The sequence below is a fragment of the Phocoena sinus genome, chromosome 5, assembly GCF_008692025.1.
Source record: "Phocoena sinus isolate mPhoSin1 chromosome 5, mPhoSin1.pri, whole genome shotgun sequence".
Classification (NCBI taxonomy): domain Eukaryota; kingdom Metazoa; phylum Chordata; class Mammalia; order Artiodactyla; family Phocoenidae; genus Phocoena; species Phocoena sinus.
Window position 1 is genome coordinate 63,509,741 of NC_045767.1, and position 24,108 is coordinate 63,533,848.

The 24,108-nt window shown below is 41.3% G+C and overlaps 1 protein-coding gene across 3 annotated transcripts in view; it reads left to right on the forward strand.

The window, feature by feature from the left end:
• Positions 1-24,108, forward strand: part of C5H4orf19 (chromosome 5 C4orf19 homolog) — an 82,558-nt gene that overhangs the window by 31,234 nt on the left and 27,216 nt on the right. The window contains exons 1-2 of one of the 3 annotated variants that reach the window (XM_032633053.1): positions 21,330-21,377; positions 21,486-21,554. The exons of 1 other annotated variant lie outside the window; for it this stretch is intronic. The gene's annotated coding sequence lies outside the window, so the exon portion shown is untranslated. Of the gene's footprint in view, positions 1-21,329; positions 21,378-21,485; positions 21,555-24,108 lie in introns of those variants that run through there. One more of the 3 variants, XM_032633052.1, reaches the window with a different exon arrangement.

Sequence of the window (24,108 nt, forward strand, 5' to 3'; positions counted from 1 at the left end):
ATAACAAAGTAGCACAGGATGGGTGGCTTAAGCAACAGACATTTAACTTCTCACAGTTCTGGAGGCTGGAAGTCCAAGGTCAAGGTGTCAGCAGGTTTGGTTTCTCCTGAGGCCTCTCTCCTTGCTGCCTCTTCAACATGGTCCTCCCACAGTCTGTGTGTCCTAATCTCCCCTTCTAGTAAAGACACTAGTCGGATTGGGTTAGGCCTCACCCTAATTACCATTTTACCTTAATTACCTCTTTAAAGGTCCTCTCTCTAAATACAGTCCCATTCTGAGGCGCTATGGGTTAGGGATACACTTCAGCCCTTAACAACCCCAGAAGCATAAACTTTTCTGCTAGCGCTGGTGCCACCACTGAGCATCCACGGCCTACACCACATTCAAGGTCTGGTGGTCCTGTGTCATGAAGGGTCATCTGTCATCGGCACTCTCCATAGAGAAGTCCCAATATGTGCTGGGGCAAGATTTTTGTTACTTACTCAGATTTCTTATTAGTAATCCTATAAAGTACCAATAAAGGATAAGAAAAATGCAACCAACAGTTTCCCTCTGATCAACCCCATGCCCAAGTTATCAAAGATGGAGATGTTAGTGGAGGAGAGGAATGCTTCTGGATTTTTCTTCTAACCCCATGAGACCAGCATTTCGCCTTGAACCAGCAGAGCACTTAAGCCAGGTGAACATTGGTCTGCTCCATCCCACTGTACCAGCCAGTCTGCAGCCCGGCATCCGTGGAGCCAGGTCTCTTAAATGTGTAGCGTGTGGGGAGCAGTGTGTGAGATACGTTGGGACTGAAGTTCAGATTCTTACTTCATTCTGTGCTCAGAAAGCAAGTCATTCAACTTTCTTCTGTTTCTTGTGCTGGGAGAATGGCCGAGAAGACTATGTTGATAGATCATTCTGTCTTAAAAAACAAAACCCACTCTGTGCATGTGAAAGTAAAGCTGTCCCTCATCCCACACCATCAGACTGGCAGAGTAGTCAGACGGCCAAAACAGTATGGATGTGTTGAGTCAGCGATGCATAAAACCCACCTAAAGAGCGGATGTCTTATCATTTTGCACACTATTTTATATTCTGTATTTTCCACCAAAGTCACCTTCAGTTTTCCTGTTTCTAATTTCGGCCAAGCCTTTAAATGTCACCACATCATCTTCATCGGAATTAAGTCCCAAATGAGTCACAAACCAATGAAAACTGCCTACTGGTTTGCTGACTATATACAATTTATGTTAAGGAAGGAGCCAAGATTTTTTTTTTTTCCTCCTGAATCCTATTAAGTTTCAAAGTCTGTCTGCTACTTTTCGGAGCCTGGGTACCACTAAGTGTGTCATTGTGAAACACATGAAACACGTCTACTATATTATTCCAATGGGACAGGTAGAAGACGCTTGGTTTGCACGTCAGTCAGCTGCTTCTCAGGAAGAGGTGGTTTGATCTGGCTATACAGAAAACCACCCTTCTCTCCCTAACGACAACAGAGAGGTGTCCACGCAAATAAAATGAACCAAACAGATTTCCCTGAACTTGTTCGGTGTGGGGTTACTGTAGCTAATCCAGTTCTGATACATTCCCCCTGTACACAGCCAGAACTGTTAGACACTGTTTCATGAATCAGGTTTGAATTATGGCCTCCATCCAGGGGAAAGTTAATCAGAAACTGATGTCTTTGTTCAAGTCTGGCTTATTGTCTTCTTTTCTCCTAGTAGATATTTACCTAATTCACTACCTTCCTAGTGCCTACACAGCTGCACCAGGGCTCCTGAGATCCCTTTAGTTCAAATCCACCTTCTACCACTTCAGCACCTTGGCATTTTGTCAGTTTGAGTTGAAGTTCAAAGCCTGACTCCTGGTTTTAGGTGAAGATACTTTATCCCTGCCCTATTCTTCAATGCGTGGCTCTGCAGGTGTCAGGAACCGCAGGGACTAGGCAGCCTGGTAATTACATTGTTTACCTGCTAGCTTCACACAAAACCAAAGCGATCCCAGGCACGCCACCAAGCAGCCTTCAGGGAAATAGATTCCAGAAAGCTTCGCTGAAACCACTTATTTATTGACACTCAGAGACATTTAATCATTCTGCTGAGCAAGAAACGCTTTGACCAAACAAGGAAAAACCCAGCCTTTCAAACAACTGACCTTTGTCAAAGGTTTATTGAGAAAGGGAAGCTAGAAAAGAGCTGGAGGTGACAGATCCGGGCAGCCTTTGTCACACCCCTTTGTCAGGTGACAGTATCATATGGCAGTGGATACGAGCTTAAGAAAAAAAAGAAAAGGAAAAGATTTTCTCTCTCTACAGAATTTGGAATAAAGTTACTATTCCTTTTTATGACTTATAATGTGTACCTTCTTTCTAAAATATATTTTCCTTCTCTCACTTCCGGCTCAGTACACGTACACACACACACACACACACACACACACACACAGTCCCACACCTTCATAACATATTTGAAGAATACATTCTGCTCAAAATACCCACCATCACAGACATAGTCTTCCTCTTGGACATCTGTTCTAGTTCCCGGCTGCCTGGAAGTTCTGAAGATGTGTTCTAGAACTTTCTGTTAGACAGTAAAGAAAACCATTGAGTTCTCTACGGGAGGCTGACGTGTGTAAGGTAATTAGTCCGGTGGTGCCTGGACAGCTCCAGCGATCCAGAGGTGGTGGTGGCACATAGTGTGAGTGGTTGTTGTTACTCACGGAATGGAGAATAAGTGTGACATTTTAGGTTCCATTTATTAAAATAGAGCAAGAACCATATGAAATGCTTTGATGGTTCTCAAGTAGCTTTTTTGGCCCAAAGGTTAATGAAATACTTCAAAAAGGCAAAAAGATATACATTGCCATACACTCATGTTCTTTAGTATGAAAATTTTCAAGCTACAGAAGAGCTTAAAGAATTGCACATCTCACCATCTAGAATCTACAATTAATGTTAGGTGTTTTTTCTCTATCACATATCTAACCACCTGGCTAACCACCAATCCCTCTTTTTTTTGACTACATCTCAGAGTATGTTACAGACGTCATTTCATTTCAAACATTTCAGCATGTGTTTGGTTGACTGTGAGTTCAGTTTTTATTTGCCATTCGCTTCCTCTTCTTCTCCTTCACCTTTCCCCCTGCCCTTCCTTCTCCCCCTCCTCTGGTGTAATTTACATTCAGTGAAATGCGTAAATCCAAGTGTACAATTTGGTGGGTTTTGGCAACTGCATACAACTGTATCACGCAACTCCTCATCAAGAAATATAGAGAGGGCTTCCCTGGTGGCGCAGTGGTTGAGAGTCTGCCTGCTGATGCAGGGGACAGGGGTTCGTGCCCCGGTTCGGGAAGATCCCACATGCCGCGGAGCAGCTGGGCCCGTGAGCCATGGCTGCTGAGCCTGTGCGTCCGGAGCCTGTGCTCAGCAACGGGAGAGGCCACAACAGTGAGAGGCCCGCGTACCGCAAAAAAAAAAGAAGAAATATAGAGAGCATCATCACCCAGGAAAATTTCCATGCCCCTTCCCAATCAATTCTTGTTTCCACTCCAATGGAGTCAGTCACTATTCTGATTTTTTTAATCACCATGGCTTAATTTAGCCTATTTAAAACTTATATAAATGACTCATACAGTCTGTAAGAATGTATGTTCTCTTTTGTGTAAGGCTGCTTTTCCTCAGCATGTTCCTGAGTTCTGTATGTGTTGTTGCACATGTCAGCAGTTCATTATTTTTTCTTGCTCAGTAGTATTTCATTGTATGACCACACCACAGGGCATTATACTGTTGATGGACATTTGTGTTATTTCCAGTTTGGGACTACTCTGAATAAAGCTGCTGTCAACACTCTTGGACAAGTTTTTATGTGGATATATATTTTCATTGCTCCTGGGTCAAAACCCCAGGAGGCAAATTGCTGGATCATAGGGTTGCTTCATATCCTTCACAGCCATGCCACCTGTGCTCAGATTTTCTGGGAGCAGCAACCTCCAAATCCATTCAAGTCCAGAATATACCCACCCTGCTTCCTGTCGCTGCTATTCTGGACAATAGCAGAACGAGGGGCAATAACAGTTATTTTAAGTTGTAAATGTTCTCGTTTTCCTTCTTGAATAAAGTGTTTTCTTCAACCAGCATGTTAAGACATGCTAGCATTTGGATCAGGGGAAGAAACAGTACTTCGGACGTTGTAGATAACTCCAGCCCATCTCATTTGTAAGTTAGCACCTATATCACAAATGCTGTTGATGGTAGACTGTCCATCATTTGAATATTCATCATGTATGGTGAGTAGAAGAAAACAACTTGAGGGGCTACCCTGGTGGCGCAGTGGTTAAGGATCTGCCTGCCAATGCGGGGGACCCGGTTTCGAGCCCTGGTCCAGGAAGATCCCACGTGCTGCAGAGCAACAAAGCCCGTGCGCCACAACTACTGAAGCCCGCGAGCCTAAAGCCTGTGCCCCGCAACGAAGAGTAGCCCCCACTCGCTGCAACTAGAGAAAGCCCACGCGTAGCAACGAAGACCCAGCGCAGCCAAAAATAAATAAACTAAAAAAAACAACTTGAAAAACCTCTTATCCGTGGGCTACTCTACACACTCAGCCCTCTATATTTGCAGGTTCTGCATCTGTGGATTCAACCAGCTGCAGATAAAAAATATTTGAAGAAAATAAGTTCCAGAGAGTTCCAAAAAGCAAAACTTGAATTTGCCACACACCAGCAACTACTTACATAGCATTTACCTTGTATTTACAATTATTTACATAACATTTATGTTGTATTAGTTATTATAAATAAGCTAGAGATAATTTAAAGTATATGGGAGGGTATGTGTAGGTTTTATACAAATACTCTGCCATTTTATATAAGGGACTTGAATGTCCTCGGATTTTATCAGTAGTATCCATGGGCATCCTGTATCCCCCAGGGATACTGAGGGATGACTGTAGATCATTTCAGCTGGTCCCTCAACATCACTCAATTGCATGTTTTCTTTAGTCATTTCTCTCTGCCGTCCTCTGTTGCATCCATTTTGAGCCCTCTCCAGTCAGATCTCAGACCTAGTCACCTTCCTCACGCTTAGCACTACTTTAGTGATTCTCAACCAGGGTCACTTTTGCCCCGCAGGTAACAATTTCTTTGATTGTCGTGTGGTCAGGAAGGGTGCTACTAGCATAGTCAAGGCTCTGGAGCATCCTACAGTGCAAAAACAGTCCCCCGAAAGAAAGAATTATCCATCCTAAAATATCGCTAGTGCCAAAGTTTAGAAACCCCACTTTACAGGCAAAATAGAAGACATTAGAACAGGCTTCTTAACATGTTTTATGCTATGGACTGCTTTACCAGTCTGTTGAAGCCTATGGACCCCTTTTCAGGATGATATTTTTAAATGCATAAAATAAAATACATAGGACTACAAAGGAAATAGAGTTATCAATTTTTTAAAATTGTGATGTAATGTGTTTCTTTTTTATATTCCATATTTTAAGTTGAAGTGGAGTTGATTTACAATATTTGTTTTAGGTGTACAGCATAATAATTTAGTATTTTTACAGATTATACTCCATTAAAAGTTATTACAAGATAATGGCTATAATTCCCTGTGCTATACAACATATCCTTTTTGCTTATCTATTTTATACACAGTAATTTGTATCTCTTTATCCCATACCCCTATTTTGCCCCTCCCCCCTTCCCGCTCCCCTTTGGTAACCACTAGCTTATTTTCTATATCTGTGAGTCTGTTTCTGTTTTGCATATATAGTCATTTACGTTATTTTTTAGATTCCACATATAAGTGGTATCATATAGGATTTGCTAACTCTGACTTATTCTACTAGGTGTAATATTTGCTAGGTCCATCCAGATTGCAACAAATGACAGAATTTCATTCTTTTTATGGCTAATATTCCATTGTGTGTATATGTGTGTGTGTGTGTGTGTGTGTACATCTTCTTTTTCTGTTCATCTATTGATGGACACTTGGGTTGCTTCCATGTCTTGACTATTGTAAATAATGCTGCTATGAACATTGGGGTGCCATGTATCTTTTTGAATTAGTATTTTCTTTTTGCTTTTGGTTTTTGTTTTTTGGGTTTTTTTGGATACATACCCAGGAGTGGAATTGCTGGAGCATATGGTAGTTCTGTTTTTAGTTTTTTGAGGAACCTCTATACTGTTCTCCATAGTGGCTGTACCAAGTTACATTCCCACCAACAGTGTACGAGGGTTCCCTTTTCTCCACATCTTCTCCAACATTTGTTATTTGTAGATTTTTTGATGATAGCCATTCTAACAGGTGTAAGGTGATATCTCATAGCTGTTTTGACTTGTATTTCTCTAATAATTAGTGATCTTGAGCATCTTTTCATGTGCCCATTATGTCATCTTTGGAAGAACGTCAGTGTGTGTTTCTTTATAAATGTATTACAGAACAGGATCTAACAGGAGTCTAACAAATACCATAGTTATGAGCATAAACAATGTTTTGAGATCTACAACAGCTCTAATATAATATGAATATTATATCTACTTTCTATTAGAGACGAAGTCACAGGAACTGCCAATGATGCTGTGGTTTGATGCCTACATTCAGAATTGAAGAAAATACTAAATATAAGTTAGAGGTTAGGTAAGAAGGAGATATGACTTTTACTCATCTAAGTTCACAGATGCCGTGAACCCTATTTAGGAGCTCCTTGAGGCTCTGCACACCTCAGCTTAAAAAACTCCTGCATTTGAGGAGATTGCCATCACATACGTACACACACACAACTTTATCTACATGTATATCCGTCCTTCCTTCCCTCCTAATACAAGAGTAGATGTCCCTCTCAATCAGAGTTCACTTGCAGGAAACAGAAATTACGTTAGCTATGTCAAGCAAAAGGAAATTTAATACAGGGAATCGAATGCTTACAGTATCCCTGGAAAGGCTTGAGTAGCAGGCTCAATAACACTAAAAACAGAAACGACAACAAGGGCTTCCCTGGTGGCACAGTGGTTGAGAGTCCGCCTGCCGATGCAGGGGATACGGGTTCGAGCCCCGGTCCAGGAGGATCCCACATGCCGTGGAGCAGCTAGGCCTGTGCGCCACAACTACTGAAGCCCACATGCCTAGAGCCCATGCTCCACAACAGGAGAAGCCACCGCAGTGAGAAGCCCACACACTGCAATGAGAAGTGGCCCCCACTCACCGCAACTAGAGAGAGCCCATGCACAGCAATGAAGACCCAACACAGCCAAAAATAAATAAATAAATAAAAAGATCTTTACTCATACCTCTCTGATTCTCTGATTACATTCTTTGTTTAGGCTCCAAGGACTAGAATTTTTGGAGCAAAAATTACTGATATTTTAAAGACTTTTTAACACTGGTTGTTATCAGTAAACAAAAAGTTCAACTTACTTGATAAAAGTGTTATACAGTTATTTGCATTTATTTATTTCTGTAGTTGAATAATTTTTCATGTTCATTGGCTTTAGTATTTATTCATTTCTTAATTGGTTGGCCATGTCCTTTGTTATTTTTTTATTGATGTCTTTAATAAATATCCTGTTGAATTATGAACCCTTTTAAAGTTAAAGATAGTAACACTTTATCATCTGTGTCATAAATGTTGTTCCATTTGATCTTTGCAGTTTTTCACCTCTTAAGGTGAAAAATATTTACTTTTTATGTAATCTATTAATCTTTTACTTGTGTTTCTTCCAGACCTGTAGTAACTGAAGAGCCCTTCCTTATTCTTAAATTAGATAAATATTCACTTGTATTTCCCTCCAAATATTTTTATTCTCATTTAATTCAGTATCTAACTTTTCCCTAATAACCTGTTGTCCTACCACCATTTATGAAATGATTATAAAAATCCACAGGATCTTACATGTAGAAAAGCCTAAAGATTACACACACACACACACACACAAATTATAACTATTATGGAATTCAGTGAAGTCACAGGATATAGGATCAACTTTAAAAAATCAGTTGCATTTCTATGTGCTAACAACAAACTATCCAAAAAGGAAATTAAGAAATCTGAGTTAAAGTGGTAGCAAAAAAAATAAAATACTTTATTTTTATAGGAATAAGTTTAACCAAGAAGGTGAAAGACCTGTGCACTGAAAACAACAAAACATTGTTGAAAGAAATAAAGAAGACAGAAATAAACAGAAAGACAGCTCATGTTCATGGATTGGAAGACTTAATATTGTTAAAGTGTCCATACTACCCAATATGATCTACAGATTGAGTGCAATGTCTGTCAAAATCTCAATGGCATTTTTTTATAGAAAAAGAAAAAACAATCCTAAAATTCATTCAGAACCACAGAAGACCCAGAATAGCCAAAGCAAACTTGAGACAGAAAAAGCTTGAGGTATCACACTTTCTGATTTCAAAATGTATTACAAATCTACAGTAACTAAAACAGTATGGTACTGGCATAAAAACAGACATATAGACTAATGGAACAGAATAAAAAGTCCAGAAATAAGTTTATAAATATATGGTGTCTTAGTCCATCCAGGCTGCTATAACAGAATACCATAGAATGGGTGGCTTATAAACAACAGTAATTTATTTCTCACAGTTCTGGAGGCTGGGAAATACAAGATCAAGGTGTTGGGATTGAGTATTTGGTGAGATCTCACTTCCTGGTTCATAGAGAGCTGTTTTCTTGCCATAACTTCATGCGGCATAAGGGGCAAGAGAGCTTTCTGTGGTCTCTTTTATAAAGGCACTAATCCTATTCATTAGGGCATACAGACCTATAGTCTACAGCATGAGTTCAACTGATCTTTGACAAGGGTGCCAAGAGTACACAATGAGGAAAAGACAGTTGGGAAAACTGGATATCCACATGCAAAAGAACGAAATTGGACCCTTATCTTAAACCATACACAAAAATCAACTCATAAATGACTAAAGATGTAACCCTAAGACCTGAAACTATAAAACTCCGAAAAGAAAACATAACAGAAAACCTTCATGACATTGATCTTGACGATGATTTCTGGGATCTTACACCAAAAGCACAAGAAACAAAAGCAAAAATAGACAAATGGGACTACCTCAAGCTAAAAACCTGCATGGGGGACTTCCCTGGTGGTCCAGTAGTTAAGAATCCGCCTTCCAATGCAGGGGACGTGGATTTGATCCCTGGTCGGGGAACTAAGATCCCACATGCTGCAGGTCAACTAAGCCACAGCTACTGAGCCTGCACGCCACAACTAGAGAGAAACCCACGTGCCACAACAAAAGATCCCACGTGCTGCAATGAAGATCCTGCGTGCCACAACTAAGACCCAACACAGCCAAAAATAAAATTAATTAAAAAAAAATTTTTAAATAATAAATAAAAGCTGCATAGCAAAAGAAATGACAGAGAGAAAGGCAACCTATGAAATGGGAGAAAATATTTGCAAACCATAAATCTGATAAGGAATTCATATTCTTTGGGTTTTTTTAGGTAAAAATAGCTCACAACTAAACAGTACTACTTCCGTAGGATGACAGTCTTCTTTATTAATTTCTTTAAATATAAATTACACATACTATAATATGATACACTAACATTCCGTTTAATATAGTGGTTTAACCTATAAAAGTTTTAGTATAAACAGAAAAATGAATGCGAAAAATAAGATTGCATTCTTAGATGAGAGAATTGTGGGTGACTATAAGGTATGTTATGTAACTTTTGACTTTGAGAAGCATATCAATGTATTTTTTTTTTTCATTTTAAATTCAACAAACGAGCTTCTTCTCTGTATGCCAGATATTGTTGAGGACCTGGGATAACAAAAAAGGATGAGGGCGTGTCCTTAAACCAGTCCTTGGACTCCTTGACTCAGCACTAGCACAGAGTTTGTCCATCCCCTCCAGAGTGCCAAATACATCTGGCAACCAAAGGAAAGCTTCAGCGTGAGATACTAAATGTTAGTGAAAATGAATGTAACCTGAGATTTTGCCAAACAAGCTTACTATGGTCAGTGAGCAGTACGTTCCTTGACTTTTTGAGATTGACTTGACCAAATCTGTCATGGGAAAGTCTATCCTTTTAGAGCTTCCATCATCCTGAAGACCAGGTTACATAAACAAAGACCAGGTTAAAGAGCGAGAGAGAGAGCCCATGCAAATGCACGCCAGCCATGAACCCAAGACCCCTATAAATCAGTTACGTTCTTTGCATCTATTTTTAGAGAAAATATATCAAGGCACTGTTTTCAGTGTTCTATGGGTGTCAACACGTATACTTCTAACAGCTACATGGAATATATATTTATGGACGAAGAATTCAGGGCATAGAGAGATTAAGTGATTTACCAGTCACCAAGCTAAGAAGAAATCACCTTCACAATCCTCGTATTTCTCTTTAATTCAAAGTTCCATACTCGGCCCTCCCCATTTTAGTGTTGGTTTTGTTGAAGGACTCGCCATGTTCTTCCTTGGCACGTGCAAGAGAGGATGTGAGTGACTTGGCTATGCTACCAAGATTAACATTGACTTGAGCACAAATCTCCACCAGAGTATGTAGCACTTTCCTTTTTCTCCCCACCCCCCAAGTTCTCAAGCCAAGTTTAACTCCCTGAGATGGATAAATATTAACTTTGATGTCCTCGTCACAGTGCGTGCATCACAGGCCAGGGTCTAACCAGCAGGGAACTTTAGTCTCTTCCTGTGTCTCCTCTCACATGGACGGAGGAAGACAGAAATGCAGCCTCAGGTGTTTTTCTACAAATCGGTAGATGGTTGAGCCGCCTTGTTCTCCTTCATTTGGTAGTATCGGATTGTATCTTTGCAGATATGTGGATAATACATATGAATTTTTAATGATCAAATAATCAAGGGAGTTCCACTATTGATTATCAGATCTCTGTATGTTTATGTTCACAAGTCCAGACACGTACAAAGAGATACAAAAACATACACGTGTAGAGGTCAAGGGACCATAGCAGTTAGGTAGTCCAAGCTTCTCAATTTATTAAAAAGGAAAGTAAACACCCAAAATATTTACCAAAATATTTACCAAAATCGCATAGATTTTATTTTGAAAAAGCAGTCACATGTTAGCTCTCTATATACTGTTAAATTTTTTTTTTTTTTTTTTTTTTGCGGTACGCAGGCCTCTCACTGTTGTGGCCTCTCCCGTTGCGGAGCACAGGCTCCGGACGCACAGGCTTAGCGGCCATGGCTCACAGGACCAGCCGCTCCGCGGCACGTGGGATCCTCCCGGACCGGGGCATGAACCCGTGTCCCCTGCATCGGCAGGCGTACTCTCAACCACTGCGCCACCAGGGAAGCCCCTATACTGTTACATTTTAAATTATTTTTTTAAATTTTCATCAAAGTTATGTCTAGCAGGGTACAATTTTTAAAACCTGCTTGTTCTACGAGGTTTCATACAAGAAAGAACAGGTCCCAGACCCCTGCTCCTTATTTCCCTCCCCAGAAAGACCACTTTTCTGCCTCCATATGCCTAATGGCAAGCAAGTGTTGCCACCTCCTGCTTTTTCAGTTTGAGGCACCGCACATTAACTTTCACCTTTGAACATGAGGACTTAGCTCTTTATTCTCCTGGTCTATACCATGTGCAATTGGCATCCTCACAGTATAATTATATCTCAGTTTTGATTAGAAAAGTATTCAAAATTTACATTATTATGACTGTATGTGCTATTCAGAAATGGGGCCTATACTAAACTATTTTTTTCCTATCAGCACAACTTACCCCTGGAGTTAATAATTTTCTTTTTACTTGTTTATTTATTTTTGCCTGTGTGTGTGTGTGTGTGTGTGTGTTTTATGTACTTAACATTCATGCAGTACTGAAATATTTGCCAGTTGTCTAGATATTCTCTGAAGGTGCTTCGTGATTCTATCAGTTTCATATCAGGTGTTATGTCAATTATGTCAGTTTCATGCGTCTGAAGAAGTCTCTCTCAGAAACCGCTGACCTGCTCATCTGGACTGGTTGCCCCCTCTGCCTGGTTATCTGAGGTCTTCTGCATTACCATCCACAGAGTCCCTTTACTTCTCTCCTGTGTCAGAGCTATTTCCTAGACCTCACGTCTTTTTTTTTTTCTTGCTTGTTTTATTCCTTCATTTTCATGGACCACATCCTACAGTCGCTCCCTAAGAAAAAGCATATGGAGGTTTAAAGTTATGTAGGAACTTGCCTGTCTAAAATGTCTGTATTCTTTCAATACCTCACTTGACTGATAGCATGATTGCATAGAGAGTTCTATGTTGGAAATTATTTTCAAGCAAATATTTTTTCTTCAGAATTTTGAAGATATTGCTCCATTGTTTCCTTATCCACAGTATGGCTGTTGAAAAGTATTCTAATACCAACCACCACTCCAATTCCCAGTCCTTTATACATATATAAAACTGTACTTTCTTCTCTGAAAGTTGGTTGAATATATTGAGAAATTTCACAATGATATTCCTCAGGGCCAGTTGTGTTTTTTTTTTTTTTTAATCCACTGCACTGAACACTCAGTGAGCCTTTTAAATCTAGAAAATCTACCCTCCAGTTTTGGGGAATTTTCTCGAATTATTTTGTTGATGTTTCTTCTTCTGTGGGTGTTTTGTTTTACTTTCTAGATCTCCTGGCATTCCTGGATTATTTATCTGCTTTTCTTATTCTTCCTCTCCTGTTACGTATTTCTTTGTCTTTTCACTCCAATTTCTTAATTTTAACTTAGATTCCTTCAATTGAAGTTTTTATTTATGCTGTCATGTTTTTAATTCCTAAGAGGTCTTTTTTTGTTCTCTGAATGCTCTTTTTTTTTAACAGTATCATTTTCTTGCTTCATGAGACAATGTATTTCTCTCATCTCTATGAGTTTTTTAATAATTTTTGAAATTTTCTTTTTACTCCGCATTCCTGATCTCTCCGCATTGTTTTTTTGGTTTTATTCAGGTATTTGATAATCATTAAGTGTTCTCAGATATAAGAGTAAGGAACTAAAAACTGAAGTTCCGAACAAAAATGTGAGGGTGGGGGGAAGGTTGCACTTCCTGATGATGACTTTCGTTGTAATGAGCTGGCTGAGCCAGCTGTTAGGGAACTTCTACTGTCAGCGTCTTTAGGGTTTTCGTCATGTGTTGGCCAGATCCCCTAAGAAAATACCTGCAAACTCTTGCCCAGAGGGTAAGGGCCTGGCTGCCAGTGTTTGTTTAGGAGATTGAGGGTGAGAAGTAGACTGGAGGAATCCTGGGATGCTTCGTGCCTATTTGCTCCATCCTCCTATCTTTATATGGTCCCCACCCTGAATATTGCCTGGACGTCCCCTGTTTCAGAGACCCGAGGCACATACTGCTGCTAGAAGGCAGGTGGATGAGTGGCCATGAACTCAGTGGACCTGAGAAAGCTGACCCAGAAACTGGAAGTGGGACAGATGAGCCCCACCAGTGTTCAGGGCAGGGTCCTGCCAGGGCTCCAGGAGTAGCAGCAGCAGCGCCTCAGGCTGAGAGGAGGCTGAGACCAGAATGGCAGCAGTGGCTGAACTTGGTTTAACAAGCAGCTGGTACCCTACCTCCTTTTGCTACTGCAAGCATCTGGGCGGCAGCATCCCCTCCACCTCAGCAGAAGCCTGGAAATGTATCCTGCGGTGAGGGCAAAAGAGAGGGCCGTGAATTTGAGAGGTGTGCCTTTCTGGCTTGGGGTCTTTCCTAAGGGTACAGTCAGGTGTCTGGCTGTGGCTTCAGCCACTGGCACTGGAGGATGTACCTCCAAGGTGGGTCAGGTGGGTTCCTCCCCACGCGGCCTTTCCACTGTGTCAGTGTCCTTACAGCAGGGCAGCTGGCTTCCTTCAGACTGAACCACTTGAGAGACCGTTACAGAAGCAATTATGCCTTCTCTAACCTAACGCTGACAGTCACACATCATCATTTCTGCCATGGTTTATTGAACATGCAGCCTTGATTCAGTGTGGGAAGAGGACTGCAATAGGATGTGGTGCCAGGAGGTGAGGATCATGGGGTCCCAGCTGGGAAGCTGGCTACCACACCTAAAACCATTCTGTGATGACTTCTCATCTTTTACTGCTTAGTGAAGAGAGGAGTATTTTTAAGGAAATGAAGGTTAAATAGATACCCTCTTCTGGAGTGTACCTAAGGCAAATGACGGAGGTGATATTGAGAGAGGCCAAAGCAGTAATCCCCCATGGAGAGCCCAAGAAGAGTGAATGAGCACAGTGGGTTCCAGAAGAGGGTGAGGAAGGACCCTGGGTACTAGAAAAAGAAGGAAAGGAAGGGAAAGGCCAGAGGACTTCAGCCTCTCTGATGATTCAAGGCATCCGGATTTAAGTTGGAGTAATTACAGGCACCACATTTACAATTCCGAAATTTGTTCAGCCCAAAGAAACTAAAACAGGAGAATAGAGAGAAAGAGATGATTCATTTCAATTCTACAAGCATTTGTGTGTTTCCTCTGGGATAGGAAAATAACATAAAAATAACGTAAAATAACATCAAGAGAAAATATTTACTGTTACAAGTTACCCTTTGGGTCTGTGCTAAAACTCTCCAATTACAAGTTTCCCTTCACTTTTGTGAGTGTGTGTGTGTTTTTCTTTGTATTTCCTGAGCAGAGATGAAAGAGTGATTTGGGGAGCCAGGTAATAATCTTTCATATACTCAAGAAATCTGACTGTGACCTGGCTCGCTCATCTTTCACTCACATTTGAAAAGTGCTTCTCTATTAGAGAGGAAGCAGCTTCCTGACGGATCCATGTGTGTCCAGGAAAGCAGTCTTTTACAGTGATCCCGCCACTATCTTAACAATAGTTATAGTCAAGGCATTAATTTAGGACCTTTGTATGCCTTATCTCTAATCCTTATAATCTCACTAGAAACAGCATCATCCCCATTCTACAGGTGAGGAAACTGAGTAATGTCTCTGAGTCATGTGACTGTGCTGAAGTCATTTCCTCCCTCCCTAAGTGTTACTACTCTACTGAGAACCTAATGCCCAACATCCCACCCCTGGAGATTGATTAACTCTCAGCTTGGGAAGTTGGGCCTGGGGTCACTGCTAATTGGAGGTTAGTGGTGTGTGCCTGAGGGAAAATTGTCTGAGAAATGCGTTTGCCCTTCAGGCCAGAACCCTGAAACCTTGTGCTGGAGCCACCAGGACTGGCTGAGGAATTTTGGAATTTCAGAAATGTTGTGAGGTGATACGAAAAGTTGAATTCTATTAAAGTATAATTAAAGTAAAAACAAAGTTAATAAATACTCAAAACTCATCACTTCCTAATTATTTTACTGTTTTCTGTGTTCTTGAGGGTATTTACATCTATCATATCTGTGTGGTAGAAACACTCTGTAATGGTGTAAAACCGTACATCTCTCCAGCTTTGTGTTCAGGGACCTAACATTGCTAGCATGAAATCAGCCATGACAGAAGCATTTACACCATGGAAAGTGGCGAATGCTATAAAGCCAGGCTTGATTTAATATGTGGTTGCTTGACGACACTTATGACTATGATGGAGAAAATGTTAATGCAAGTTAAATGTAAAAGTTTGCTGAGTCTGAAGCTTTTACATGAGGATAACCCAAAAAATTCCTGGAGGAAGTTTTCTTCCAGTATTTAAAAGCTGTTGTCTGATTCAGCAAAGAACTAGTCATTAACAACCAAGTGAAATTCCAAGAAATGTATTCCTTTTTTCACTTTTGTCTAACTTATTAACTCAAATGAAAATATCAACTAACATTCAAATCAGATCTATGCTTACTGGCAAAAGAGTCTGGCAAAACTCAGTTAAAGCATTCTGTGAAAATAAGTTGTCCCTATGGAATTTGTTATAAAAAGAAACTATTGGGGTTTTTTTGTTTTTTGTATTTTGTTTTTTTGCGGTACGCAGGCCTCTCACTGTCGTGGCCTCTCCCGTTGCAGAGCACAGGCTCCGGACATGCAGGCTCAGCAGCCATGGCTCACGGGCCCAGCTGCTCCGCGGCATGTGGGATCTTCCCGGACCGGGGCACGAACCCGTGTCCCCTGCATCGGCAGGCGGTCTCTCATCCACTGCGCCACCAGGGAAGCCCTGGGGTTTTTATTATTACTTATAAACTGTGTGCTACACATGCTTTATTTATAATAAACTTTTTTTTTTTTCTGTAGAACCAGTTGTTAAACATCTCCAGTGCATCGCCAGTCTGTGGGGTATAATTGGTCTACAAATTTTGCACCTGCTAGAACCGCAGAGCAAAATTCTTGCATTCCCCCAAAACACTGGCACAATTTTGAACATAGTTGAAATAGGAATACGGTTTTTTTATCCCATTGTTGAAAAAGAGAAGCTAAAAAGCATGCCAACTTCTTCTGGTGTTAAATTTTCTGCATTAGTCCACTGGCGAGACGGAGTACTTACTGTCAAGAAATCTTCAGACTACCCCAAAGCAGGTTACAGATAAATGTCTCCTCATGGATTTTGTTTCCATGCATCTATGTACCTTTTATTGCTAATGAAGATTGTAGGATCCTTTTCCAGCTATCTCTGGTTTAAGCAGCAGTATTTTTTCCCCCAAAGACAGTAAGTTAATACACTTTATGTGTTACTATATCAGGCTAAGAAAACATTAAGGATTGAAAATTTGGGAATTTAAGCCAGTCTCATATTTACTTAGTTGAGTGAATTAAAAGTAGGTTAAGAGCTTATCAATTTCTGGTTTTGTTTTCCTTCTACCCTGTACCACTCTCTAGAAATACTCTAGAAATCTGTGGCTTGTTATGCATATTTTTATATGCTCAGTTACTTAAATCTACTTTAATTGGTTTTGGACTGTTTCCACAAACTGGGTTTTCCATGTTGCACTCCACACTGTGGGAAGTGGGGATGGCTGTTGATTTTAGCTTACAAATAAGCAAATTTCCTTTGACCAAATTTTTTCATTTTCTTTGAGCAAACTTTAATATGCAAAATTTTGAAAACTGCCATCCTTCCTACCTTAATCTCATGGACATCTAATGTTTATTAATGGAAAACAAGGAAGGAAAAAACAATAGCTAGGGACACTTCCAATATTTTCTGGAAAATTGCTTACATACGATTAGGAATGCTTAAGTGGCAGAGATAAAAATAATAACTGGGCAAGATATATCTGACTCAGGTTTGTACAGGCATCTTGATGGAGACAGATGATGTCTGCAGAGTTCTTGGTTCCCTTAGAAAAGTAGGTGGATTGCCAGGTAACGGTGGGAAATATTTACAGTGTACGTTTTCTGGGTGATTATTAGGCAGCATTTTTTTCTGGTTTTGATGTTAAGAATATGTCAGGTTCTTTATTTTCTTGGGATGTCCATTTTACCTAACTTATCAGAACTGATACTGAAAGGAAACCTTGAGGAAGTTTTTGATCTCTTGGGATTTTGTTGTTAGTTGGAAGAGAAGCAGTGTTGGTTTTTGGTATTTGTGTGTGTGTGTACCGGTGGCATTTAAGGAAGCAAGATGAAATAGGTAGTCCATACAGAAGTACCTCTCTTTTGTTTTTTAACTTTTGAAGATCACTGCTCCAAGAAACATACAATTTAAATACAAGGTCATTTGGCTACAGTCTGAGCAGAATAGATAGATAATGCTTTTCCTGGAGATTGAGTGCACACATTGATGTTATAGCTTCATGAAGTCTAGGAACTTAAGTCACAAGAACCCATGTCCAGGAAGCTCCTGGGAATCCATTCTAGTGTGGCCACAGTTGGGGTGTCTTCTGAACCTCGAAGCCATTCCTTGAATTCAGCTCCCTTTAGTCAAACCATACTGCCCTGGATCTAGTAATATGAGGCCAAACGTTTAGGGCCAGCTGGTTAACAAATACTTATTGAGCTCCCACTACATGCCTGGTGCTGGATTGAGCACCAGGCCGTTTCCTTATGGGATTTACATTCTAGCACAGAACAGGCTTAGAAGTGGGTGAAAATTCTTTCCGTTATTCATCTAAAATCAGTCGAATGTATGTCAAGCACTCTGCTACACACTAAGGAGGCAACTGTGAAAAATTCAGAGCCCCTTGTATGCGAGGTATGGCAGGTACTGTGGGAGCTCAGAACCAGGACCACTAGTTCATAGGGAACTACTGCTGGTGATTTACTTCCAGGGAGGAGAGAGCTCAGGGCAGTCCCAGTAAAAACTCCCAAAGTGTGAAAGAACGGAGGATTTCTCCTCATTATCCAACCCACCACTATTTGGGGGATTTTTGCAGATGGGGCACGGGGGCCACAGTGATGCCAAGAGCAGGAGAGGGAGGAACAGGAGGTGGGAAGGGGTGTCGGAAGCAGATTCCAGTGTCCCTTTTCCCCTCCCTCTGGGTCTTCCCTGAAGTGCCCTCCCACTTCTGTCCAACTCTGCCTGTTTTCCTGATCTTCTTTTAGGTCTGCCATGGGTGCCTGGTCAAAGATCAGAAAATCACTTCATTTTGATGCCACATTTTCTGTGAACTAAAGATCAGTATTTCAGCACAAGTGCTTTTTCTCACAGTAACTCTGATAGGAAAGGGACATCATCATCATCATAGCCACTTTATGAAGGAGGACACTGGGGGCCTCTGCGTGAGTGACTTTTCTGGGTCCACAGTTAAATGTGGCAGTGCTGGGCTTCCCTGGTGGCGCAGTGGTTGAGAGTCCGCCTGCGGATGCAGGGGACGCGGGTTCGTGCCCCGGTCCGGGAAGATCCCACATGCCGCGGAGCGGCTGGGCCCGTGAGCCATGGCCGCTGAGCCTGCGCGTCCGGAGCCTGTGCTCCGCAACGGGAGAGGCCACAACAGTGAGAGGCCCGTGTACCGCAAAAAAAAAAAAAAAAAAAATGTGGCGGTGCCAAGCCTGGAGCCACATATCCTGGGACTTTGGGTCCCAGTCAACAGAATGTGGCAGCTTCAGGGTCAGTCAGAGCTCAAATATTGGTGCTCCCACTAGCTCACTAGAGGATAAAAGGCAGATTGCTTAACCTCTTTAACCTTTGCTTTCTCCCCTAATAAATGGGCTTAAAAAGAGTATCTACCTCCTAAGGTGGTTGTGAGGGTTAAATGAGATAATGCACATAAAGTGCTTGATGCATAGTAAGCGCTCAGTAAATATTATAATTCCATTATGAATAATAGGTACTAAATCAGATTCTGTGGTAACAAAATTGAATGAGACACAGCACCAGCCAGAGAGACAGACATCTACATAACTGACCACAAGGCCAAGGGATAGACTCTAAGTAAGCAGTTGGTTGGCATAGATGGTTCCATTTGGAGATGGGGACCAGGGGTCCAAAAGGCTCCACAGAGCAGATCGTAATGGCACTTTGACCCAGGAGGCAGAATTTCACTCGCCTTGAAAAGGTGAGCCCAGCTAATGAGACACAATTGTATTAGTTATCTATTGCTGTGTAACAAAGTACCCCCTCCCCACCCCCTGCATTAGCAGCTTAAAACAGCAAACATTTGTTATCTCACAGGAACCCAGGCACAGTTTAACACGGCACCGCTGGTTCAAGGTCTCTCGTGGGGTTATAGTCAAGCTGTTGGCCAGGGCCGTGTTCATCTCCTGGCTGCATATGAGCTAGAGAACCTGCTTCCAAGCTCACTCAGGTGCCCATTGGCAGGCCTCCAAAGACCCACTGCCAAGTTCACTCACATGGTTCTGGCATGGCTTGGTTCCTCCTCATCTACTTTGTTCATCCTGTAGAGCCAGAGTCAGCACTTTTTCTGTAGAGGGCCAGAGAGTAAATATTTTAGGCTTTGTGGGTCATACGACATCTGTAGCAACTACTCAACACTGCTGTGTAGTTCGAAAGCAGCCATAGACAACTCATAAATGAATGGGCATAGCTGTATTCCAGTAAAACTTTACTTAGCAAAAACAGGTGGCCTGACCCCTGCTCTAGATCTCTACAAGGACAGCAGCATGGTGTAGCAAAAGTAATACTGGCAGCAGACTTCCCTGGTGGTCCAGTGGTTAAGAATCCGCTTTCCAATTCAAGGGACGCTGGTTCGATCCCTGATTAGGGATCTACAGGAGGAACAAACTAAGATCCCACGTGCCGCAGGACAACTAAGCCTGCACACCTCAACTACTGAGGCGATGTGCTCTGAAGCCCGCGTGCCACAGCAAGAGAGCCCACGTGCCACAACTACTGAGCCCATGTGCTCTGGAGCCTGCAAGCCACAACTAGAGAGCCCGTGCACCACAACGAAAGACCCCTCATGCCGCAACGAAGATCCCACGTGCCACAACTAAGACCTGACACCGCCAAATAAATAAATAAATAAATAAATTTTAAAAATAAATTTTAAAAAGTAATACTGGCAGTCACAGCCTCTCAGGGCTGCAGTTCCCAATCTGTAACACATGTGGGCTAGAGTAATATTTTCTCAGGGCCTTCCCACCCCAAAATGCTGTGACTCTAACTTTAATTTTTTTTTTTTTTTTTTTTTTGCAGTACACGGGCTTCTTACTGCTGTGGCCTCTCCCGTCGCGGAGCACAGGCTCCGGATGCGCAGGCCCAGCGGCCATGGCTCACGGGCCCAGCCGCTCCGCGGCATGTGGGATCCTCCCAGACCGGGGCACGAACCCGTGTCTCCTGCATTAGCAGGCGGACTCTCAACCACTGTGCCACCAGGGAAGCCCTCTAACTTTCATCTTTATTCACAGCAGTTTAATAGCCATTTATTTGTTCTCATTGTCTCTCTCTCCTAAGACTAATCGCTTAGCCAGGGTGTCAAAACACTTCACAAATCTCACTGCAGAATGGGAGAAATTTAGCGAGGGACAGCTTCATTGACATGTTCAAGTCCCTCCTTTAATACATGTAGTCTCAATCAGTCGTGGCATGGCTGGCCCGCCTGGGACAGAGAGTGATGGCCTCTTGGCAGCAGGGCCCTTGCCTGCCTACACAAGAAAAGAGAGGCCCAGGAGCTGGAGGACCAGTAGCATCCTAATAAAATCTGCTAGTGATTGATTGCTTACCTGTGCCAATACCATGTATGTAATCCATGGGATAACAGCTCTTAGGTTCTTAAGATGCATATATTTAAGGAATCACAAATAGTGGAGTCTCTACAACAGGTACATGAGAGTTGACTCCCTGCCCCTGAAAATTTCTCTTGAAGTAATTGCACAGAAACCTGTCCCTAACTTTTCTTTTTTGCATTACGCTTACAGTTAATATAAAACCTGGGTTTTTTAGAACAACCATAATGTCAGCTCAAGGTCAGTCAGAGGTTGAAAGAGGCCTGGATTACTTTGTTGTTGTTGTTTCCAAGGCTACTGATATATTAAAGAAGTAAAATAACGACAAAGCAGGATTATGAAAATTGAAGAATATTTTAAATGCTTATCTGTACAGATTTGCAATATTGCACACATGCATAAAGGTGATAAAATTTTCCTGTTCTCAAGGTAAAGTATTAGTTCATAGGGAACTGCTCGTGATTTACTATGGAAACGTGGGGCTGAAGTTCAAAGCTGTGTGATGAACGTTGTTTTCTTTCAATCCTCTCCGTGTAGCTCTGGGCGTATATTTGGAGATACTCGTCAAGAGTCTACATTGAGGCCCTTCATGAATGGGAAGCCCAGGTTAGTTGACCTCCTGTGTCCCATATTCCCACATTTCCTACCTGCCCCCATGACGATAGGCTTGATGACATGAATCCTGTCATACTGAAGACTTTATGGTGTGAATAAAAAAGCTTGAACTTTGAATCCTGGCTCTACCATTTACTAGTTGTGTAACCTTATATGAATTAGTTAAGCTTAATAAACCAGTCTCCATATTCATAAGATGGAGCTAGTAATGCTTATGTCACAGAGTTGCTGGGAAGAAAATGAAATAATGAGTGTCAAGTACCAAACACATACTGGATATTCAAGTGTCAGATACCATCACTACCACCACCACCCCCACCCCCACCACCCCCCAACACACACACACACACTCTCTCACTCACTCACACATCAGATCCAGAGCCCAAGTTTGGGTTTTGAACATCTGTTGAGTGTAACTACACTGCCTTCCTGGGCCCAGTGAAGAGTCCTATGCCCACAGCTTCCCTGAGCTCCCGTTCACAAGTAAACTGACAGCCCCACAGCTGCGGTGACTTGGCCCACAGGCTCTGCCTCCATTTCATCCCCTCACCTGCCCTTGGTAAATGAAGGTGTGAGAGACAGTATGCAGCTCTGAGACACACTTCTTAGGCCACTTATGTGAGAAAACTGAGAATAGGACTTTATAAGTAGAAAAGGTAATATGCAAAGGGCATTGGAGCACCTACATGTTTACAGGATGACTGTGAGCCATTTCTCCTGAGGTCACTGCTGTTAAGAGGGACGCACTTTAAGCCTCTGCCTGGGAAGAGCTTGTGCCGCAAAGAGAGAGAAAAAAAGATTAACTTAATAGAAGTTAAAAATTTGCGTCTGATTCCCTGGCATCTATTGTTCAGGGTCTTTAAGTGTTTGGGAAGAGAGGATTTCTGCCTGTATAGGTAATTGCTGGGCAGGTTTTCCTTGGTCTTTTACCCATATAGAGCTCTGAATTTGAAGAGCGGTGATGCCTTGCAGATCCAGCATTTCCTGGTTTATGATGGAGAAACAGCCTCCTGGCTGTCTCTAATGACTGGGTCCTATAGATCATCTTTAATTTGTATCAGAAGAAAATTAGGAAATGGAAAGGCAAGAAAATCAAAATCATGTCACACGTCACAGTTATGTAAAGTTTATAGTCAGCACCATAGACATTGAACTTGGAAACTGCAAGGAGGGTAACTTTACTGAAAATGGAAAGTTCCAAAAATGTTAAGCGATAGAGAAAAATGGTTAAATAGCTGGCATAATAAATCTTCCATTATTAATTATATAATAATTAATTGGAATAATTTGCAGCCATTTAAAAATATCATTGTGGGGACTTCCCTGGCGACCCAGTGGTTGAGACTTTGCCTTCCAATGTAGGGGGTAGAGGTTCAATCCCTGGTCAGGGAGCTAAGATCCCACATGCCTTGTGGCCAAAAAACCAAAAAAACATAAAACAGAAGTGATATTGTAAAAAATTCAATGAAGACTTTTAAAATGGTCCACATCAAAAAAATCTTTAAAAAAAATTAAATAAAACAATCATTATGAACATTATGGATTGTCATGGAAAAGGCTTGAAACATAATGTTAAAGGGGAAAAAAGCAGGACGTGAAGTTGTTTATATATTGTGTAAAACAGGTATGCAGTTCTTGGATTGGAAGAGTCAACACTGTGAAAATGACTATACTACCCAAAGCAATCTACAGATTCAATGCAATCCCTATCAAACTACCAATGGCATTTTTCACAGAACTAGAACAAAAATTTCACAATTTGTATGGAAACACAAAAGACCCCGAATAGCCAAAGCAATCTTGAGAAAGAAAAACAGAGCTGGAGGAATCAGGCTCCCTAACTTCAGACTATACTACAAAGCTACAGTAATCAAGACAGTATGGTACTGACACAAAAACAGAAATATAGATCAATGGAACAGGATAGAAAGCCGAGAGAAAAACCCACACACATATGGTCACCTTATCTTTGATAAAGGAGGCAAGAATATACAGTGGAGAAAAGACAGCCTCTTCAATAAGTGGTGCTGAGAAAACTGGACAGCTACATGTAAAAGAATGAAATTAGAACACTCCCTAACACCAAACACAAAAATAAACTCAAAATGGATTAAAGACCTAAATGAAAGGCCAGACACTGTAAAACTCTTAGAGGAAAACATAGGCAGAACACTCTATGACATAAATCACAGCAAGATCCTTTTTGACCCACCTCCTAGAGAAATGGAAATAAAAACAAAAATAAACAAATGGGACCTCATGAAACTTAAAAGCTTTTGCACAACAAAGGAAACCATAAACAAGACCAAAAGACAACCCTCAGAATGGGAGAAAATATTTGCAAATGAAGCAACTGGCAAAAGATTAATTTACAAGCAGCTTATGCAGATCAATATCAAAAAAGCAAACAACCCAATCCAAAAATGGGCAGAAGACCTAAATAGACATTTCTCCAAAGAAGACATACAGATTGCCAACAAACACATGAAAGAATGCTCAACATCATTAATCATTAGAGAAATGCAAATCAAAACTACAGTGAGAT